Source organism: Caloenas nicobarica, chromosome 2, assembly GCF_036013445.1.
Source record: "Caloenas nicobarica isolate bCalNic1 chromosome 2, bCalNic1.hap1, whole genome shotgun sequence".
Classification (NCBI taxonomy): Eukaryota; Metazoa; Chordata; class Aves; order Columbiformes; family Columbidae; genus Caloenas; species Caloenas nicobarica.
In genome coordinates, this window is record NC_088246.1 from 54,875,114 (window position 1) to 54,888,665 (window position 13,552).

Sequence of the window (13,552 nt, forward strand, 5' to 3'; positions counted from 1 at the left end):
CCCCCCACTATGTTTAGTTTAAAATAAAGATGACTATGTCAAGCAAAATATAGAAATTCCCCTGTTGTATTCAAAGTCATTCTTCAGAGGCAAGGTCATTGCTGGTTCTCATGCAAAGAAAGCTAAACCCATTCTCCTTTCTCTGCTGTTGCAATGTTGTTTTACCTAAGTGTCAGCCAGTTTTTGGTTTTGATGTTTTGTTTTCTTTTTTTTTTCAGTGATTTTCACATAGATGCAGTAACTGCTGTCTCGCAGTTGTGACAGGAATTTGATCTTTTACTCTTTTGTGAAATGCGAGTGATACCCCAGTGCTCAATGTGCTCTGGGGACCTTGTACCAGAGACTGGGAGTACTGGGTCCTTGGGATCAGAACACAGTGGTCCTGCGATTTCATCAATCAGTTGTTTGTCCATAAAGAGCAAAGGGCTGAAATAGTGTAAATTACTGTCTTTCTGTTTGTAAAAAGGAAGTGTAAATAGCTGTTGTAGAGTTGGTGTTTGTTTTGCAGGTTTGCTGCCTTGTTAAACGAGGAGCTGCACTGAAGTCAATCAAGAGTGCTGTGTCTTAACCTGAATGAAGATCTGGTCGACTTCAAGTGTAAGAACAAAGAGAAGAGAAGAGAAAACAAAACAAGACACTCCAGCAGTAGAGAAGCGCCAAGTGGGTATATTGCCTCTGCAATCCTGAGCGGTGCTTCAAGTTTATTTTCACTTATATCTGCTATTCCGTGGTTTTGATGAGCCAGTTCAAGCCAGTTTTGAAATACGAAAGGTTAGGGCTCTTGAATAGGTCAAACTGAATTCAACATTGGTCGTTGTTCTGATTTCAGCTAGGAAATTTTAAGTCAACAAATTAATAGGTCTTTCTGCATTGATACATCTGATACATGTATCACAGCAACTATGAAGAGAATGTAAAGCCGTTCAATTGCTCAGTAACCAATTAGAGTGATTAATAAGAATTTAGGTAACTTACGGGTTGACTCGTAACAATCCTTCTGTAGGTGCATCTATCTTGGCATCATCTTCATGTTCCGGACTGGCTTCTTCCTTTGCTCAAAACTTGCAGCTTGTTTAGAAGACGTGAAAAATCAGGTCAGCTATTGCACCAAGGCTGACCAGATAAGGAGGTGTGCATTGCAACGAAGGAACTGTAAACAAATGCACAAGAGGCTTCTTCAAATTTTAGGGGAATTTAGGCCTATGTGGAACACCACAGCCATCTCGAATGAGCAAAGAGTCTGCTCTGCACCTCTGTCACCCCATCCCGTTGCTCCCCACCATGTTGGAGACACCTGGATGCAGATGCCGCCTTCCCTGGTGCTTTGACTGTGCCGTTGCTTCCTTTCTCTCCTGCTTTTCCCTACCTGTATCTGCTACCATTCAGGTCAACACTCAAGACGCTACTGACTTCAGCAGAGACAACCCAGCCCTTTCTCGAGAGCACAAAGCACAGGGAAAGCTGCACATTTCCACTCCAGCAGGAGCTGACCTGAGTGTGGGAGAGAACTCTGTCTGTCTCCTGTTTTACTGCAAATCCTACTGGGGTAAGAGGCTCTTCCTCTCATTTCTGCTGGGCTTTGGCTGAGCAATCCACTGTGCAAAGTGCTGAGCACTGACACGGACTGCAAGTCAGGAGGGCGTCAGAAGAAGAGGCTCAGTCTCCCACCAGCAGTGAAAATCCCGTTACCAATACAGAGTGTGGGAAAAGCACCTTCTAGAAGTGCAACCTTAACTTCAAGCCAACTGTTTATAATTTCATCATGTATCACAGGGAATGCATAGCTGCTAGCTCTCTCAACAGCAATTGGTTGGTTTCCTGTCTAAATGGGAAAATAGTCAGAAATGAAGACTTCTTGTGATTGCAAAATGTTTGTGCCTTTCTGAGTGGGATAAAAAAATATTATGTGAGTTTATTTTTTAAAACTACAAAAAGCTGCGAGATCAAGAGCAGTGCTACACTGACTCATGACTGAAACACCAGTGATCCTGGAGATATCCATGTTCGAAGGATGCAAACAGCATGAAAGGAACCGGTGACTTTCCAGTATTTATGTGCTAATTCTTAAGGCAGTGAAGATTTCATTTGTCCTTAAAGTAGCAGACGTGTGTTTAACCAACAGAGTCCTATTGACAACCCAGAGTTTGAAAAGGACAGATGTGCAGGGTCAGCTGCTCGTTTTGGGTAGCAGAAAAAGGTTTGGCCTTTCTGCAGCTGAAATCGGATGGAGTGAGAAGATCAGGGGAGTGGCATGGTTACAACCCTGTGGTTCAGATGTGGAGGGAAGGTGTGTTTGCTTTGGCGTTGTTTTTTTTTTTTTTTGCCTTGACAACGTTTGAATGTATATCACAGTGAGTATCCCAGCAGGCACAGTAGTAAGTAGCAGCGTCGTCTGGAATGACATCTTTTATTGTGAGAACATACTGGTTCTGGCCAGAAGTCTTTTTAACCATGTACCTGTTTGCTTGAAAGCCAGTTTCAACCGTAGCTTTGCCTCCTGAAAAGAACAGTAACCTCTCTGGGGCTTTGCCTTCCTTCTGTTGATACCAGTGTACGACATTGCTATAAAAATTTCCCCCTAACGCTTGAGTTTCGCATATCATCCGTGCACTTTTTTTGGACTTAGTAACAGATATAGGGCTCTGTATGGGAATTTCTTGTGCAACTCCACCTAGGAAAGAGAAAAGGAGAAATGATGTCATTAGCTGGAATTCAGGGACTGGGCAAGACGCCTGTCAGCACAGCCGTGGGTGCCTGTGAAGAAAGGTAAGACAAGACAGAAGGACTTACAAGACCAAGCAGCTGTGGCCAGAAGCGCTGCCAGCAGCAGCATGTTTGCGTGAAACACTCTGCTGCTGTTGAGAGTCAGAGGAGGGAGAAAGGGACGCCAGACAGGGACAGCACTGTGTGGGAGGAGGATGAGACTCTTTCGAGCGGTCCTCAGTGATGGGTCTTCTGTGCACACACAGATCGGGCGATTTGCAGAAAACTTTCTCCAGACTGGCAAAGACCAAAAGTGTTTAGTGGTTGTAGTCCAGTGTGCTTTTCAGATAAATATGAGAAACCTGGGTAAATCCTATGGTGGTCCTTGAAATCTCCAGCCAGAGGCACCGAGAAAGGGTTGCAAGCAGCAGCAGCTCCAGCTGCGTATTGCGCGGTGAAGGTTTCAGCCCGGAGATCCCCCCGGGTGGGCGGTGAGTACGTGCTGTCACCCGGAGAGGTGAGGAGAGTTGCACAGTGCCCATGCAGGGAGGAGGCATTCCCCCATCCCGTCAGCGACCTCCTTTTGCTGCTTCAGCTGAGTTCTCTGGCTGTGGCATGCCAAAGTGCCCGGGGTACCCCTGTGCTGGTGCTGCCCTCCACCAAAGCACTGGAGGCACCAGCCTGCAGCAACCAGGGCAGCTGCACCGCGGGGATGTGACTGCGCTTTGGTTTCAAGCGTGGGAGGAAATGAATGGCTGCAGGATTTTGGTTTCAAAGCTCTGATGAGATGCAAACACTTCTTGGAAAGGAAGACTGGAAAACAAGCGCGAGTTTGGTGAGAGCTGCTGTCTGCAGCCATCGCAGAGGGACGTCATTGTTGGCTGCTCAGTCTTGTGTGTTAGGAAGTAGCTGTCACCTCACTGCAGAAACCTCCTAGACTGGTTGTGTGGAGTGTTCGCATCCCCTGACATGAGGAAAGAAGGCAAGCTGACTGAGGGTAGCATCTAAGGTCACATGTACTGCAACCTGTCTTTCAAATAGTTAAGGGAGTTAGAAACATCTGTAGCAAGCTGTTACGTATTCAAACCTTTCCAAAATCCCACAAAAACACTGTTTGGATCCTGTGGAACTGAAAAGGTACCGCTATGGAGGTATTTGTGCTATTCTTTGAAGGTCCAGCCATATTAGAGGAAATCTCTACAGGATATTGAGCATGTGTGCTCTGTCCTAACTCAGGAACTTGGAGGCATAAAACTCCCTCAGTTTTCTGACTTAGCTGTTCAGGCAAATGTCAGCTTTCCAAAATGGTAGAAACAGGCTTTGTTGGTAGAATGCGATTTGTAGGACTCAGTAGGCTTATCCTGAAGGCCCTGAGAGTCTCTGTTTGCCAGGGCCATAGCCCGTGACTGAGGATTTCAGTTCTGGACTGGCCACGTCAGGCGAGAACCTGTGACAATAACATGAGGTTTTCTGGGCAGTTGTGAGGATCTGGGGTTACTGAAATGCAAAGGAAACAAAAGAAAAATATGAAGGAGGATGTGCAAGATCAGCTGGTCTTCTCTCCTTCTTTAATATACGTCTTTTTTCCAAGAGAAAGCACTGAGGAGATGGACATATACTTCGCTGCTTGCTGCAAGGATTCCCATGGAGAAATTTACAGCTAACATTCATTCACGCATACAGACAGGCTGTGTTCACTGTCAGGTGAGTGCTTTCAGTACAATCAAGCCTTCACCTCAAGAGCAAAGTTCCATCTATTTACCCTAAAGTAACTGGGACTCTCCAGTTTCTGGATGTTACAGACGCGTGTGAGTCCTGAAATGATTATTAACATCAGATATTTGGCAGATGTCATGATAAATTGCTGTTTTTCCTAACCTGTTGCAGAAAATGATGAAAGAGGGCTGGAACAGGGAAGTATCTGCGTTTTGGCAGCGATCAAAGTGCAAAGAGCCTTTTAGTACAGCTTATCTTTCTCCATCTAACACTGTGATGCCCCGATAAAACCAGTACGCACAGTAGTAAGTGCCAGAATCTCTCAGGGTTAAATGCAATATTGTAAGACTATAGAGAGGCTCAGAAGGATTCTTCCCAACGTGAAATCTCCTTGAGTCACCACTGTCTACGATAACATGTTTCTGTCCTGACACGTACAGTATCCTCTTCGGCGGCTCTCCGGGAAGTTGCACGTACCAGTGCACGGTGACTTCTCGGCTCATTCGGCACAGCATGCTGGCGGAGCTTCCCCTCACCTGCCGCTGCCTCTCTGGGGTTTGCACCGGCACTGCCTGGGCATGTCCACCTGGAAGGAGAAGCAGAGAAATGGTGTGAGGGGAGGAAACCACCACAGTTTGGAGCCAGGACTGTGTTCTTGGTGCACAGGAGGGAGAGAGGAGGTGAAAAAGGGCTTACAGATCCACAAGGAAGTAGCAAGAAGGATGGTGAACAGCAACATGTTGCCCGTGTGGGTTAAATGTGGAAATGAAAGAAACAGAGACAGAAATATAAAGCCCTTCAGGTGGAGAAAGCATAAAGCAGCTCGGAGGAGGAAGTGACTCATTTGGCACATCCAATGCCCGCTCTTCAACTTGCTACTGTGGGAGGGCTGACTTTACTGAGCAGCTCAACCACAGCAGTACCCGTGTAGAAAACACCTAAAAGACTCAGTTTGAAATAGTTTTTCTTCGTCTGCTACATTCCTCTCAGATTTACCTGCTGAGCTCACACCTAAAAAACTCCAGATGTTCAGTGTGGCCCTTCCCGAGGATGTTCTTCTCTCCACAGACACCCCAAAGCTGTCCCAAAAGCACATTTCACCAGCCTTTCCTACAACATACTGCCTCCTTTGATAACATGAATGGGATAAGTCCTGGGGAACCGTCGTCTCTTCCTCTTACTTTGAACAGCTCCAGTCTGCCTCTTGAGCCTTATCCATTTACCTCAGACATGGTGAAGTGAAGCCTGGGTCCCCCAGCCAGCTGTTTGCTGCCCTCTGCTTTTTCTTGTACTTTCCCCCGTTTCAGAGCCCTGCAGAGGTGTCCTGCGAAGCCTTCATGGCAAGCGGTCACTTGGGCAGTGACCACCATACCAGCGTTCTCATCCCTGAGAATGATTTCTCGTTGTCTAACCAGAAAGAGATAACCTACTCTGGATGTTTTTTTGAGTCTCTGTCAATAGCAGCATAATACACAGCTAAATCTCCTCTCACAAGTAGTACAGAAAGTTCGTATTGTCCTTTTGCTCTTCTGACAGACACACGGATTTGCGTCAGGTCCTGTGGTGTAGACATCTACAATGGAAGAGGAAGAAGAAGAAGAAAATAATAATAATAATAATAATAATAGAGTTTATTGACTGGAAGGCTTTGTCTTTATTAGTAAGCCAATTAAGTGTGAAAGCCAGAGAGGAAGGTATCTTTCAAGGCCCAACGAAAGCTGCAAGGAGAACCTGCAGCAATGAGGTTTTCCGAGCAGATGTCTGGGCCTTTAGGAACTTCAGTCATGAACCTCAGATGGGGGATGGACTGCCATTGAGGAGAAGAAACAATGTGCTTGAGGTATATGAAATTATCACATGGACATGGGGTTGTGATCCCATTGCCACAGAACTGAAATGTCACTGTGGTCTGCTCTCAGCTGTCTGTGTCACCTGTTTCATATATTCCTCAGTTTAATCTGCAGCTTTCTCTTGTGAGCAGTCTTCACAATCCTCTCTTGGGGACATCTTTTCAGGAGATGCCCAGCGTAACAGAGCCTTGCCTGTAGCAAGAGGTCCTAAGGGGTATCGGTGTTATAAGCAGTCATCACCATCCTAAACATTGAGACGGGAGAGACCAGCGATGAGTCTCAGCAGCATCTCCATCGTGACCTGGGTCTGGAGTCCCCCAGGCCAGATCTCCAGTGCAAATATCCTCCTGCTATCCTCCCTCCTGGCTATTGCTTCACTTTTGCTAGCTCAAGCTGTGTTTGGGGAAGTGTCTATATTTTTCAAAGATGATCTGTGTTGGTCTCTAAATTCAGCTGTGCTTACCAACACCCCCAGGAGTGCTCCTTTTCCCAGCACAGCACATGGTGCCCGCTGAGTTGTAGCACACTGCAGTGCTTTGCGTTTCTCTTTGTGCATTGTTTCTACTCACATACTCAGCACAAACCTGTTGGGAGGTTTCAGAGGCAGGAAGGTGCACTGGTGGTTCTCTGCGTTTGACGGAAAGCTGCCGCTCAGGGTACAGGCAGCTTTCTGTACAGGCTGCCTGTGGTCTGCTAGTTCTGTGTGCCTCCCAGTAGGCACAGTAGTAGGTACCTTCATCGTTGGAGTTTATGTCATTGACGGAGAAAGAGCAGAGATTGCTACCTTTCTTCGCAGAAGAATACTTTCTCGTATAGGAATCATCATCATAACTGGGTTGACCTGATCTGATATACAGAATCCGTTCGGGAGCTTTGGAGGGTATATGTCGGTACCAATGTATAATGGCAGACTGGAAATCAGATATGCCCTCGACTGTACAGTCAATCCAGGCAGTTCTAGTTTGCTTTCTGGTGATGGAGGCTTGACTCTGCTTCAGAAGCACTTGAGCTTCTCCATCTAGAAAGAAGAAGAGAAAACACAAGAAACAGTCTCAGCCTGCTGTTCATCCTCACGTGTAAATAGGGGGTGCCTCCTGCCGCTGCCCCGCAGTGGGGTGACAAGGGGGACCTACGAGACCAGGCTGCAGCCAGGGCCAGGAGCGGGAGCAGCAGCATCTCGAGGGCTCTCGCTGGCGTCTGCCTCTGGGAGGAAGGCAGGGCTGGAGGGCTGGGGCTGAGCAAAGGAAACCACTCCCTTGGGCATCATCTGGAGAGGTTCCCTGGCAGCAGGTGGGTGGCGTTGAGATAAAGCAGCCTGACTGAACCCTGCTAACTTGATTATAGCTTTTACACAAATGGCACAGACTCACCTTCTCTCCCTCTCTCTCTCTCATACACACAAACTAATTGAACTCACTTGAAGTAATTCTGTAGTCTGAAGCAAATTTTGTGACTGCTTTTAGACTAGTTGAAGGCTGGTAAACAATTCCTGGGTCCGACACTTTTCCTCAAGTCCACTTCTACCTAGAGAAGTGGACACTCCACCAGTAGGGAAGTGCTCAATGGCTATACTGCCTCTGCAGCTCTGAGCAGTGCTTCACGTTTATTTTCAGTTATATCTTGCCATTCCAGCACACAAATGATGTAACTAGGGATCATATTCCAAAGACATAGCTTGAAGGGTAGTGGGAATTACAAGACTTTTTCTTTCTTTTGGCTAGCCTACCCTGCCATCTTCTAAATCCATGGAGCAAACCGAGGCAGACCTATGCAAATCCCCTTTTTGTTGGTACAGGGAAACAACAGTTCTGCTGGTGCTGGCTGTAGTATGCGTCTGCAAAGCTTGCACCAGCGTCTTTGGTATCTGGCTGCCTGTAGAGTGACGGGGAAAGGATGTTCCTGGATGTTGTCAAACAGCACAGGATCTGGTTCAGAAAGCAGAGCACATCTTTGTGCGGGTCCCCTATGGCTTTCTTCTGCTGTGCTGAGTTACTTTGTTTACTGTCAGGTTGCAGACAGATTTGGTGGAGTCCTTCCTGATACTAAATTTCCCCTAGTCAGACTTGTTTTCAAGGCATAGCCTGGAGGATATGTAAGCAATGTGCTTGGGAGCTGTGCTGGGACTCTTTTGGGACCGGTGAATGAAAACGTCGCTGAAATCGGGATGGGAGACGTGGCAGCGGATTAGCACCGTTTTGCTTTCTGGCTTGGTGAGGGATATGGGGGTTTGCTGCAAAACTTGTGCAGAACTGCCTGTGTGAAAGAGAAAGATTAGAAGCATGAAGCTGAGATAAGAGAAAGTCCTCTTTGGCACTGATGGACGTACAGTGATGGGGGAGAGCAGGGCATGTACAAGAAAAACCAGCTGCCAGGATGAAAGTGCTCAGCAGCCACACTGTCTCTGCTGTCCTTATGGCTTCCTTTCAGGGACAGGGTCAGACTCAAGTGGGATGGATGCAGATCTGAGTGGCAGAAAACCACCCAGTGAGGTTCTGCCAGCTGCAGATGAGTTAAATAATGATGCAAAAGCCATTTCCTTTAATTAACATTTAAATGTAAGGCAAAGAGAAAACCCTGGAAAAACAGCCTTGTAAGAAGAGAGCTTGCTACTGGAGCAAGCTTTTATGTTAGTAGGCCTTGCTGGTACAGCAAAGTCAGGCTGTCAGTCAAGACAATGTCCTGATTTTGTGTTAAATGAGGCTGCAGCCCATCATTTCCCCTTGGAGATGATGGCAACTCCATTTTGGGAACTGCTAAAGCTAGATTCTCATGGAAACCACATAAGAAATAATCCTACATGGAGAATAGGGTTGATTGCAGGATCTGGCAAGTGTCTTACTATTTCACTTCTAGTTCTAGAAACCTATGATACAACTTCATAGAGACTACTGAGAGTGTATATTTAGTGTACCAAATTTTTGCAAACAGCTCCAATTTGTGCTTGACATTGATCTGATAAACAATAGCTCAGCAGCACCTCCCAGCTGTGCGGTGTACCTCACATCACCCAACAGGCCAGGACAGAAGAGTCAACAACGTGTGAAGGAAGGATAAGATGCTCAGCATCATGCAAAGTGGGATACATCTGACTGACTTGTCCAAAGACTACACTTCGATTGAATTTCCCTGGAGCAGCAAGAGGGAGCTGCAGCAGATGGTGCTACACGGCTGCCGGGATGGCCCCTTGGAAATCACAGGCACTCTGCAGTTCCTTCAGTCTCCTGCCCAGGTCTTCAGCTGAGGATAGTTTAAGAAGGGCTCTAAGATGGAGGTGGTTTTCTCCTGTGAGGATTCCCCAGCAGTTTAGTTTCCTTTCTGGTGATGGAGGCTTGACTCTGCTTCAGAAGGACTTGCGCTTGTCCATCTAGAAAGAAGGAAAGAAAACACAAAAAACACTCTCAGCCTGCTGTTCATCCTCACATGTAAATAGGGGGTGCCTCCTGCCGCTGCCCCGCAGCGGGGTGACAAGGGGGACCTACGAGACCAGGCTGCAGCCAGGGCCAGGAGCGGGAGCAGCAGCATCTCGAGGGCTCTCGCTGGCATCTGCCTCTGGGAGGAAGGCAGGGCTGGAGGGCTGGGGCTGAGCAAAGGAAACCACTCCCTTGGTGTCATGGTCTGTTCCATGATGGACTCGTGATGGTTCATTTAACTTGATCTCGAGGCACAAAATTAAGGCAACCAAAATGCCAAGGGGTTATAATTCAATCAAGCAGTGTTACTTTATTATTTTGCCCGTAAAGGGGCACACGATCGAGAGAGTATAGAAAAAGAAAGGAAAAGAAAAGGGGGAAAAAAGGTTGGCTAACACCACGAGTCTCAAAGGCGTCCCTGTGGTCTCATGTCCCGCGAGAAGAGTCCTGCCGGTCCTCCGTCGTGATCTTTTGGTGGAGAGATCTCAACAATGTCCAGTCGGGAATCGTCTTTTATGCTTCTTCACCCTGCCTCGCTCCCATGGATTGAGGCCAATCTCCGCCTTTGTGTCGCAATCCAGGCTTAACTGCGCAGGCCCAAAGAGGCCCCGCTTCGCTTGCCAGAACCCGTGTGCGCCTGCGTCGCCTCAGTTCAGGGGTCTCTTACTGGTCCGTTGGGTGACCTCAAGACCTTTGGCAAGCATCTGGGCATGCCCTTCTTCGTTGGCCTTAGTAGCAGGGAGGAGGTGGGGGCATGTTTGGTTGAGGCAACAGGTGAAAATCCATCTTCTGGACAGCAGCTACTGTCCCCACGTTGGAAAGACCTGTACAACACAATTCCTTTTAGGAGGTGGGGGCAAGTTTGACTGAGGCAGCGGATGTAATCCATACAGCAGCCATTGTTACCTGTAGCCCCTGGGTTGGAGAGACCTGCACAACGCAATTCTTTTCCTCAGGCCTCTCTCCAAGTCATTGTCCAATTCTTTCTATCAGGCCATCTGTTCTCCAAGTCCCTGATGGCGATGTTCAGGCAAATACTGTTCTTCGGACTGACTCTTACACGTGGGCATTGTCACGGTCCATTCGGTGATGGACTCGTGATGGTTCGTTTACCTTGATCTCCAGGCGCAAAATTAAGGCAACCAAAATGCCAAGGGGTTATAATTCAATCAAGCAGTGTTGCTTTATTAATTTGCCTGTAAAGCGGCACGCGATAGAAAGAGAGTAGAGGAAAAGGGAAAGGTAAAAAGAAAAAGGCGGAAATGAGGCTGGGTTTACCACCGAACAAGCTCCAAAGGCGTCCCTCTGGTCTCGGGTCCCGTGACGAGAGTCCTGCCGGTCCTCCGTCGTGGTTCAGTTGCCTCCGGTGGGGAGATCTCCATGATGTCCCGTCAGGAGTTGTCTTTTATGCTTCTTCACCCTGCCTCGCTCCCATGGATTGAGGACAATCTCCGCCTTTGTGTCGCAATCCAGGCTTAACTGCGCAGGCCCAAAGAGGCCCCGCTTCGCTTGCCAGGGCCCGTCTGCGCCTGCGTCGCCTCAGTTCAGGGGTCTCTTACCGGTCCGTTGGGTGACCTCAAGACCCTTGGCGAGCCCCTGCGCATGCTCTTCTTGGTTGGCCTTTGTTACAGGGAGGAGGTGGGGGGCAAGTCTGGCTCAAACACCAGGTGCAAATCCATCTTCTGGACAGCAGTTATTGTCCCTGGGTCGGAGAGACCTGCACAACACAATTCCTTGCTTCAGGCCTCTCTCCAAATCGTTGTCCAGTTCTTTCTCTCAGTCCATTCTGTTCTCCAAGTCCCTGATGGCGATGTTCAGGCAGAAACTGTTCTTCGGACCGACTCTCACAGGCATCATCTGGAGAGGTTCCCCGGCAGCAGGTGGGTGGCGTTGAGATAAAGCAGCCTGACTGAACCTGCTGACTGTTAACTTGATTACAGCTTTTACATACATGGCACAGACTCCCCTTCTCTCCCTCTCTCTCCTCCACACAAACAAATTTACTTTAACTCACTTAAAGTCATTTTGTAGTCTGAAGCAAATTTTATGACTGTTTTTAGACTACTTGAAGGCTGGTAAACAGTGCCTGGGTCAGACACTTTTTGTCAGGTCCACTGCCAATAAAAGGAGAAAAGAGTAAGAACATGGAGCTTCATGAACTTCTCAAATTACTGCCCGTGACACGGGCTGAATACCAAAGGCCTGGGAGACACACAGCAGACATTGGGCAGCTCAGAAGTAGTATTGCTCGTAACTGCTTCTCGTAACAGGTAAGGTAAGATGCATCTCTACATGTTGAGTATGACACAGAGAAACACAAACACTTTATAGCCCCCCACTATGTTTAGTTTAAAATAAAGATGACTATGTCAAGCAAAATATAGAAATTCCCCTGTTGTATTCAAAGTCATTCTTCAGAGGCAAGGTCATTGCTGGTTCTCATGCAAAGAAAGCTAAACCAATTCTCCTTTCTCTGCTGTTGCAATGTTGTTTTACCTAAGTGTCAGCCAGTTTTTGGGTTTGATGTTTTGTTTTCTTTTTTTTTTTCAGTGATTTTCACATAGATGCAGTAACTGCTGTCTCACAGTTGTGACAGGAATTTGATCTTTTACTCTTTTGTGAAATGCGAGTGATACCCCAGTGCTCAATGTGCTCTGGGGACCTTGTACCAGAGACTGGGAGTACTGGGTCCTTGGGATCAGAACACAGTGGTCCTGGGATTTCATCAATCAGTTGTTTGTCCACAAAGAGCAAAGGGCTGAAATAGTGTAAATTACTGTCTTTCTGTTTGTAAAAAGGAAGTGTAAATAGCTGTTGTAGAGTTGGTGTTTGTTTTGCAGGTTTGCTGCCTTGTTAAACGAGGAGCTGCACTGAAGTCAATCAAGGGTGCTGTGTTTTAACCTGAATGAAGATCTGGTTGACTTCAAGTGTAAGAACAAAGAGAAGAGAAAACAAAACAAGACACTCCAGCAGTAGAGAAGCGCCAAGTGGGTATATTGCCTCTGCAATCCTGAGCGGTGCTTGAAGTTTATTTTCACATATATCTGCTATTCCGTAGTTTTGATGAGCCAGTTCAAGCCATTTTTGAAATACGAAAGGTTAGGGCTCTTGAATAGGTCAAACTGAATTCAACATTGGTCGTTGTTCTGATTTCAGCTAGGAAATTTCAAGTCAACAAATTAAGAGGTCTTTCTGCATTGATACATCTGATACATGTATCACAGCAACTATGAAGAGAATGTAAAGCCATTCAATTGCTCAGTAACCAATTAGAGTGATTAATAAGAATTTAGGTAACTTAGGGGTTGACTCATAACAATCCTTCTGTAGGTGCATCTATCTTGGCATCATCTTCATGTTCCGGACTGGCTTCTTCCTTTGCTCAAAACTTGCAGCTTGTTTAGAAGACGTGAATAATCAGGTCAGCTATTGCACCAAGGCTGACCAGATGAGGAGGTGTGCATTGCGAGGAAGGAACTGTAAACAAATGCACAAGAGGCTTCTTCAAATTTTAGGGGAATTTAGGCCTATGTGGAACAGCAGAGCCGTCTCGAATGAGCAAAGAGTGAGCTCTGCACCTCTGTCACCCCATCCCGTTGCTCCCCACCATGTTGGAGACACCTGGATGCAGATGCCGCCTTCCCTGGTGCTTTGACTGTGCCGTTGCTTCCTTTCTCTCCTGCTTTTCCCTACCTGTATCTGCTACCATTCAGGTCAACACTCAAGACGCTACTGACTTCAGCAGAGACAACCCAGCCCTTTCTCGAGAGCACAAAGCACAGGGAAAACTGCACATTTCCACTCCAGCAGGAGCTGACCTGAGTGTGGGAGAGAACTCTGTCTGTCTCCTGTTTTACTGCAAATCCTACTGGG